The sequence below is a fragment of the Balaenoptera acutorostrata genome, chromosome 1 (assembly GCF_949987535.1).
Source record: "Balaenoptera acutorostrata chromosome 1, mBalAcu1.1, whole genome shotgun sequence".
Classification (NCBI taxonomy): domain Eukaryota; kingdom Metazoa; phylum Chordata; class Mammalia; order Artiodactyla; family Balaenopteridae; genus Balaenoptera; species Balaenoptera acutorostrata.
Genome location: NC_080064.1, coordinates 135,405,464 through 135,412,613, shown reverse-complemented (window position 1 = coordinate 135,412,613; position 7,150 = coordinate 135,405,464). Strand labels below are relative to the sequence as shown.

General features: G+C 44.0%; 1 pseudogene; it reads right to left on the bottom strand.

The window, feature by feature from the left end:
• Positions 1-6,258: 6,258 nt before the first annotated feature.
• LOC114237360 (ubiquitin-conjugating enzyme E2 D3-like) lies at positions 6,259-6,915 on the bottom strand (annotated as a pseudogene).
• Between the last annotated feature and the right edge of the window lie 235 nt (positions 6,916-7,150).

Genomic DNA, 7,150 nt, shown 5'->3' with positions numbered 1-7,150 from the left:
CATGACATATCCATTAGCATTCTTCCAATTTTTTATCCTGTATCAAGCAGCTAAAGAAACCCAGCCTAAGAGTCCTAGGTTCCATTGCAGTACATTCTTGGGGTTTTTCCATTTCAGCGCTCTCAAAGTAGGGAAGGAACATTTGGACAGCTCACAGTCACACTCAGGCCATCTGATGAGGCATATGTCAGCAGGCATGGGAACATCTATGGGGGACTCTGAGGCCCTCCCTGATCTAGAAAGATGTGGTCATGATTCATGTTTCTGCAGCGAACGACGAGAAAGAATAGAGCCTGCCACTTATTAGCAACTGTCTGTGCTGTCTTTGTCCTCACATGCTGTATTTCCCAGTTTAGAATTGCCTCATAACCTCAGGAATAGCCTGCATTTAGAATTTCCTGGGTAACAAAGAAAAACCTATAATTTTATCACTACCACTCCTGCCCCTCAGTTTTCTTTGAGAAATCTTTGTGATTGGAAGAAGCTAAGGAATATACAGGAAGTCTGAAGAGTCTTAAAACTTATTGCTCAAAGACAAATGTTTCCCTATCTTGATTAATAGGTCAAGCAGGCAATTGCTTCTGTAATGTGGTCTGAAGACATTAATCAACGAAAGGTCTGCTTACCTCATACATTTCCCTCTCTCTGGCCTGAAATTCGGCCACTAATTTGCTGATGGGAAGGCCCTCCTTCTCTTTCTGTGTTGCAGGGATGGAAGGGACACGAGACAATGCATCTGAATTCACGTCTCCCTCAGTTTGCCCAGGACTAACCTTGCTCTGAATTTTTCACATATGTTCAGGAGGGTAGAGGGGGTTCCAGGTGGGTACTGGGGGCCATAGGGAGGAGGATGCTTGGGAGAGAGTAGGACTCACAGAGAGACAAACTTTGGTAAACTGGAAGATACCCATCCTAATGCAATACTCTATAAAATCCAGGAAGAAGCAAAGTTTGCAGTGACTCTCGGCCTCCTCCAGCTCCAAGAATTTCCTTCTCTTGACAAGGGAACTCTTCCCACCCAGCAACTGAGTAGGAGAATAAGGAGGTGTAGAAAAAAAAGAAAAGCAGCAAGCAACATTTTCTGAGGTAGCCTGAAAATAAAAAATAGCTTATTTATGTACATGTTAATTTTATGCAAGTAATCCCAGAATTATAAGTTGCTTTTACTATTTCCAGCATATGGATCTGTGGGAAAATCTTCCTATTATTCCAATACCAAAGAAGTGACCAAACAATTTGAGAATTACAATAGGAGGTAAAATATGGGAACAGTGACAAGGTGGTCTCAGAGGTATCTGTAGGCACAGTTGTTAGTTCACGCTTCACGTTCTGAGTTGAAGATACAGAGAGGCCCAATCTATATACACAGATCCAGGAGACTGAACTCCCTAGAGAATATGTTTATGCATTCCTTCATCCATTCAACAAATACTAAGTAATCTGTAATATGAGTCAGGAATGCCTACTATGGGCTAGTCACTGGCAGCCGAGATATTAAAACACTGCTCTCGACAGTCAAAGAACTTAAAATTACAATGGGATGTGGTAAACTGTAGAGGTAGAAATGGCAGGGTCTTGGGGTAGAATAAAGAAATGGCATCCAATTTAGAGAAAGTGGAGTGTGTGCGTGCATGCCTCTGTGTGTGTGTGTGTGTGTGTGTGTGTGTTGAGGAATAACATGGCATGCATTGAGGAACAAAAGAAACTTTCTTGCTGGAGAATATACTGTGAGGAGGATGCCAGGAAATAAACCTGGAGAAGCTAGCAGGGGTCGCTCATGAAGAGCAGTGTATACCATGTTAAGGAATGTGCACTTCACCCTGCAAATAAAAACTGGGGAGCCATGGACAGAACTCAATCAAGGGCATATTATAGTCAAACTTAGTTATGAAGTGCAATCCTCTGCCAGCTGTCTGGAAGATGAGTTCAAGGAGGTAAACAATGGAGGTAGGGAGAGCAATTAGGAGTCGCTGTTGTGGTTAGGAGAGAGGTGATAGGAGCCTGAAGTAGGGAAGTGGTTGTGGGGATGAGACAGGAATAGAGTGAGAGCTCTATGGGAGGCGAAACCAGCCACATTTGGAGGTAGATTGAATGAGAAGGGAAGAAAGGGAGATGTTCAGGATGGCCCTCAAATGTCTTACTTAAGTGATTAGTAAATGGTGGGGCCACCAATCTAGCTAGAGAACACAGGAGGAAGTTTGGTAAGAAAGATGATGAATTCACCATAGCCGTGTTAGGTTTGTTGGGGTGAGTAGCAACCTGGTGTGGATTTCCGGCAAGTCATTCAACAGAAGGATCTGAAAGATCTCTGCAAGAGGTCTGAGATTTAGGAGTTATCAGCAGCAAGGTGATGATTTAAACCATAAAAGTGGGTGCACTGACCCTGAGAGAATACGTAAAATGAGAAGAGAGCTGAACTAACAATGTAACCTTTAAGGAACACCAAAATGTAAGGGGTGAGAAGAGAGAGTAGTGTCCATCCACAGGAGATCTAGAGGAAGGGTCATAAAGAAAAACCAGAAGAGTGAGACTACATGAAAGCCAAAATAGGAAAGAGATTCAATAACCTGCCTCAAATGCAACAGAAGTACAGCAAAACATAAGGTCTTAAACATCCCACTGGATATGGTAGCTAAGAGATCACTGGTCATTTTAACTTGATCATTTTAATGGAATGATGGCGCCAGAAGCCAAGTTAAGAGACTTAAAAAGAAATGGGAAGTGAAGAAGTAGAGACAGAAAGTACAGCCCACTGTAAAGAGTTTGCATGAGAAAGGAAGAGGTTGTGGAGAGCTAGAAGATGTGGATTCAAGGGAAGCTTCTAACATCAGAGGCAACTTGAGCAAGCTGATAGAGGGGGAGAAGTGGAAAATACAGGATAGAGGGGGATGAACGATGTGACAAAGTTCCAGAAAAGGCAGGAAGCACCAGGATCAAGAGCACAGGTGAAGGGATTAACCTTGAAAAGAGGTGAGAGTCAGGAGAACAGCCATCGTTTTCCTGGGAGGTTGCTGCATGGAAGGCTGAGCAGCCTCTATGGGTGAGGACTGCAGAGGAAGTTGAGACTTTGAGGAGATCCAGGTCTCAGTTAAGGAAAGGAGGTGGAGGAGTTTTCTGAAAACTCTTTGGGGCAGAAAGAGTGTATGTTTACAGCAGATAAGGGGGCTAAATGTGACCAACACCCTCAAAGAATTCTCAGGTCCTTGGTAGGGGCAGAAAACAGTCAACTCAGTAGATGTTTCAATAAGTCTGAGAGTCCTCCATCTAATGAGGAAGGATTTCAATGTGACCATGACTTCTACATCCTATAAAACGTTAACAGTACCATTAGTAATGCAAGGAAACCTTCTTATGCCAGAGTAAATAAAAAATAAAGGTGTGAGCTTAGATATGAGACAAGGTGGCTCTGAGCAGGAATTTATGTTTCTGCTAAGTTGGTTTCTGCTCACTCACATTCTTTTGTCTTTTTTCATTTACATTTCTGGGTTCTTTTCCCATTATGGTGACTATTTACTTGACAGATGATAGAAGGCCAGCTAAGGATGGAGTACGATTAGCATATAAACAAGATTTTAAAATAGCTGGAACAGAGAAGGACTTTAGAGCCTGCTAATCACTGGAGACTTGACCTCGAGAGAAAGTGCACTTGGGGAATCCTCAGCCGGCCCTAAGAATGCCCTGCCTTGCCTCCGGTGACCTAGAGTGAGTCACCATTTAACTTGGCTATAAGCTGCCACCGCGCCTTTAATTTAGCTCTAATATTCTAAAAAAAAAAAAAAAAAAAAAAAAAGCTTAGGCACAAATATAGAGTACTTGAAGGAAATGTTGAATAGTGTAAAAGTAAAGACCTTAGACTCAGACCAGAGTCAAATGGCAGTTGCCATGCCAAGCTTTATTTCCCTTAGCAAGTTACTAGAACTCTAAGTAAGAGAAGTCACCAACTAAGCTAAGTCATCTATGGGTCAAGTTCTTTACGTACATAACCAGAATACCCCCAGCTCTACCAGCTTCCTGGCTCAGCCACCCGCAGTGTAATAGTCTGAACCCCTACCTAACCATGCTAAGTTAGAGAAGTCAGTTATCTTTTCCAGAATTTCCCAGGTGGATACAAATGTTCTTCGAACTCCTGCTGTCAGCGCATTTCTTACCCCCTTTCACCATCTCCCTTCTGCGATGCTGTCCTCTCTCCTTTTCCAGTGTTGAGTGGATATGGCCCCTGCTCCTTAGGCCTCCACACAGCACGAACAGAAAGCTTTCCCTGAAAGTCTGTGATAATGGAGGCAATTGCAGACCAGAAAGCAGACTGAAGTGGAATATCACACATCAGGCCAGGCAGCATCTCTTGCTAATCTTCCATGTACCCGGGATCTCAACCCGCCATTGTGAGCTTTCCACCATCCTCTTTCCTCTGCACTCCAGGGCCAGGAAACAGACATTTTCTCTTACTTTATTACTCAGGGAATTTCCAGGTCCCCTTGGTGCACTGCCTCATCTCCCCTGTGCATTACCTTCAACAACTACAGAGGGCTCTCTATGTGAGTTTCTACTCTGGGCTCTACCCCAAACAACACAAAGAATCATCAGAGCTTTGAAACAGCAATTTTTCTGGCACAAGCCCCAGGTCACATGTGTGGTCTGAGATCACTGTCCCATAAGTAGCTATCATAAGTAGAAAGGAAGGGAGGGAATAGAAAAGTTATTCTCTCCCTGTCCTCGCAAAGGCCTGGGTCCTGAGGTTCTGGGATTCTATTTTCCTGTTATACATATATCACTTTAAATCCTCACAATGACATTCTAAGACATGTATTATTATCCCCATTTCACAGATGAGGAAGTTTAAGCTGAGAGGATTGAAATAATTTTCCCAGGGTCATAAAGCTAATAAGTAACAAAAGTCACAATTAGAACTCAGTGGTAAACTGCTGCTCCCTCTTGGGAGTCCAGCTAGCTTGAGACCATGCTGTGAGGAAGCCCAATTAGCCACATGGAGAGAGAAAAAAGCCTCACAGAGAAGCATCAAGAAACCAGGCATGTGAGTGAAGCCTTCTAAGACTTTCCAGCCCATGTTAGGCAGCAGCTGACTACAGACAAGTGAACGACCCCCATCAATGTCACATTGGACAAAATTATCTGGCCAAAACCTACCCAAATTTCTTACCATTCCTGTTTTTAAATCCAAAATGTTAGAGGCCTTCAGGAGGCTCCACTAAGGAAGGTAGGTCACTCAGAAACCAGACTGCTTTCTCACAGACTCATTTCTCCTGAAGAATCTGCCTGCGCAGTTGGCAAAGAATGATGTAGCCCTGTAGGACCAGAAGAGACGCCCAAAGGTAGAGCAGATTCTGGCTGAGAACTGACCCAAACCATAGTTTTGAATTTCAGGAAAGAAATCTAATTATATTTCTGTCTACCCATTTCATTGCTACAGTGTATGTGTGCATGTGTGTGTGTGTGTGTGCACTTATGCTTAGCGTCCTCTATGCAGGCAAGCAATTTCACCACTTGTGTTCCATCTCCACAAACCTGAGAAATGGCCTCCTACGTTCATTCATGTAAAACATGTTCACAAAGCAGCTTCTGTGTAGCAGGCACCATTCTAGGCCCAATGGATTCCACCACAAAAAGGGCAGGCATGGCTCTGCCTGCTCTCAAGGAACTTCAGCTAGGAAACCAAGCAAGAAATAAGGAAACAAATCAATAAGATATAAAAATTAGGGGTTCATAGTAAGAATTATGAAGAAAACAATGTGAGATCTAGGGCTCGAGCATGATGGAGGGAGGTGGGGTATGGCAGGGAACAGTGTCTAGTTTTCAAGTCCCCTCTGAAAAAGTGACTTTTGAGCAAAGACTTGAATGAATCCAGGGAGGGAACTGAGTGGAGAAATGGAGGAAGAATATTCCAGGAGGAGGGGAAAGCACACGTAAAGGCCCTGAGGAAGAAATAGGCTGGGGCTACTCTCGGGGAGCAAGAGGGCTGTGTGGCTGGAGTGGAGGCGGGGAAGTGGGGAGACTGGGGAGATGCATGGGGGTCACGTGGCGGAGCCTTCACACCACAGTGGGGAGAGCGGATGTTCTTCTAGCGTGTTGTGGGAAGGCGTTGGAGGGCTTTGAGCAGCACACTCTGGCCCGCTGTGTGAAAAATAGACTCTAGAGGGGACCAAGTGGAAGCAGAGAAGTCGGGCTGTTTGTTTTTTTTTTTAACAGTAATTTAAAGTTTATTCCAGCTATAATGCAGGGTATTCTGATTTTAAGGTAGCATCACATGGCATACTTCTGAGTCCATTCCTGAGATATTCTGTTGTACTTATCTCTGTCTGTTTTATAGATCTGTGCAATCTCTGGCACTAGGGGGTCATCTGGGTTCGGATCACATAGCAGTGAACAAATGGATAAAAGAACTTTAGAAATAGTTAATATTTGGATGATAAATTCTTGTTGTAAATGCAACCTTAGGTGGTTTGAAGGGGTAGTCTGTAGGAAAATGAATTGTCAGAAAGAACACAAGGGCTTCCCTGGTGGCGCAGTGGTTGAGAGTCTGCCTGCCAATGCAGGGGACATGGGTTCGAGCCCTGGTCTGGGAAGATCCCACATGCCGCGGAGCAACTAGGCCTGTGAGCCACAACTACTGAGCCTGCACGTCTGAAGCCTGTGCTCCGCAACAAGAGAGGCCACGATAGCGAGAGGCCCGCGCACCGCGATGAAGAGTGGCCCCCGCTTGCCGCAACTAGAGAAAGCCCTTGCACAGAAATGAAGACCCAACACAGCCATAAATAATAAATAAATAATTTCTTTTTTTAGAAGTGAAAAGATATATAAATGCAAAAGCATGAGAATTTAAAAAAAAAAAAAAAAGAACACACCGCCTTGATATGGGCTGTCATTAGGTCCCATAATTCTGGCTTGCCAATGAAACATATCATCCCCAACTGGACCTGCAGAACATTGTCTAGACTGCAATTGTCTAGAAGAGCAGTGATAGTGGCCTGAACTGGAGTGGTAAGAAGTGATAATAAGACAGGGGATGTTTTGAAGGTGGAGTGCCTCAATTACGCACACGTAATTATTATTCAGATCCAGTTCCTCAGCTCTGAGATGTGGAAGCATTTTCACTCTTTAAACTGATGATGAAAAATGCTGAGCTGGGTACTCC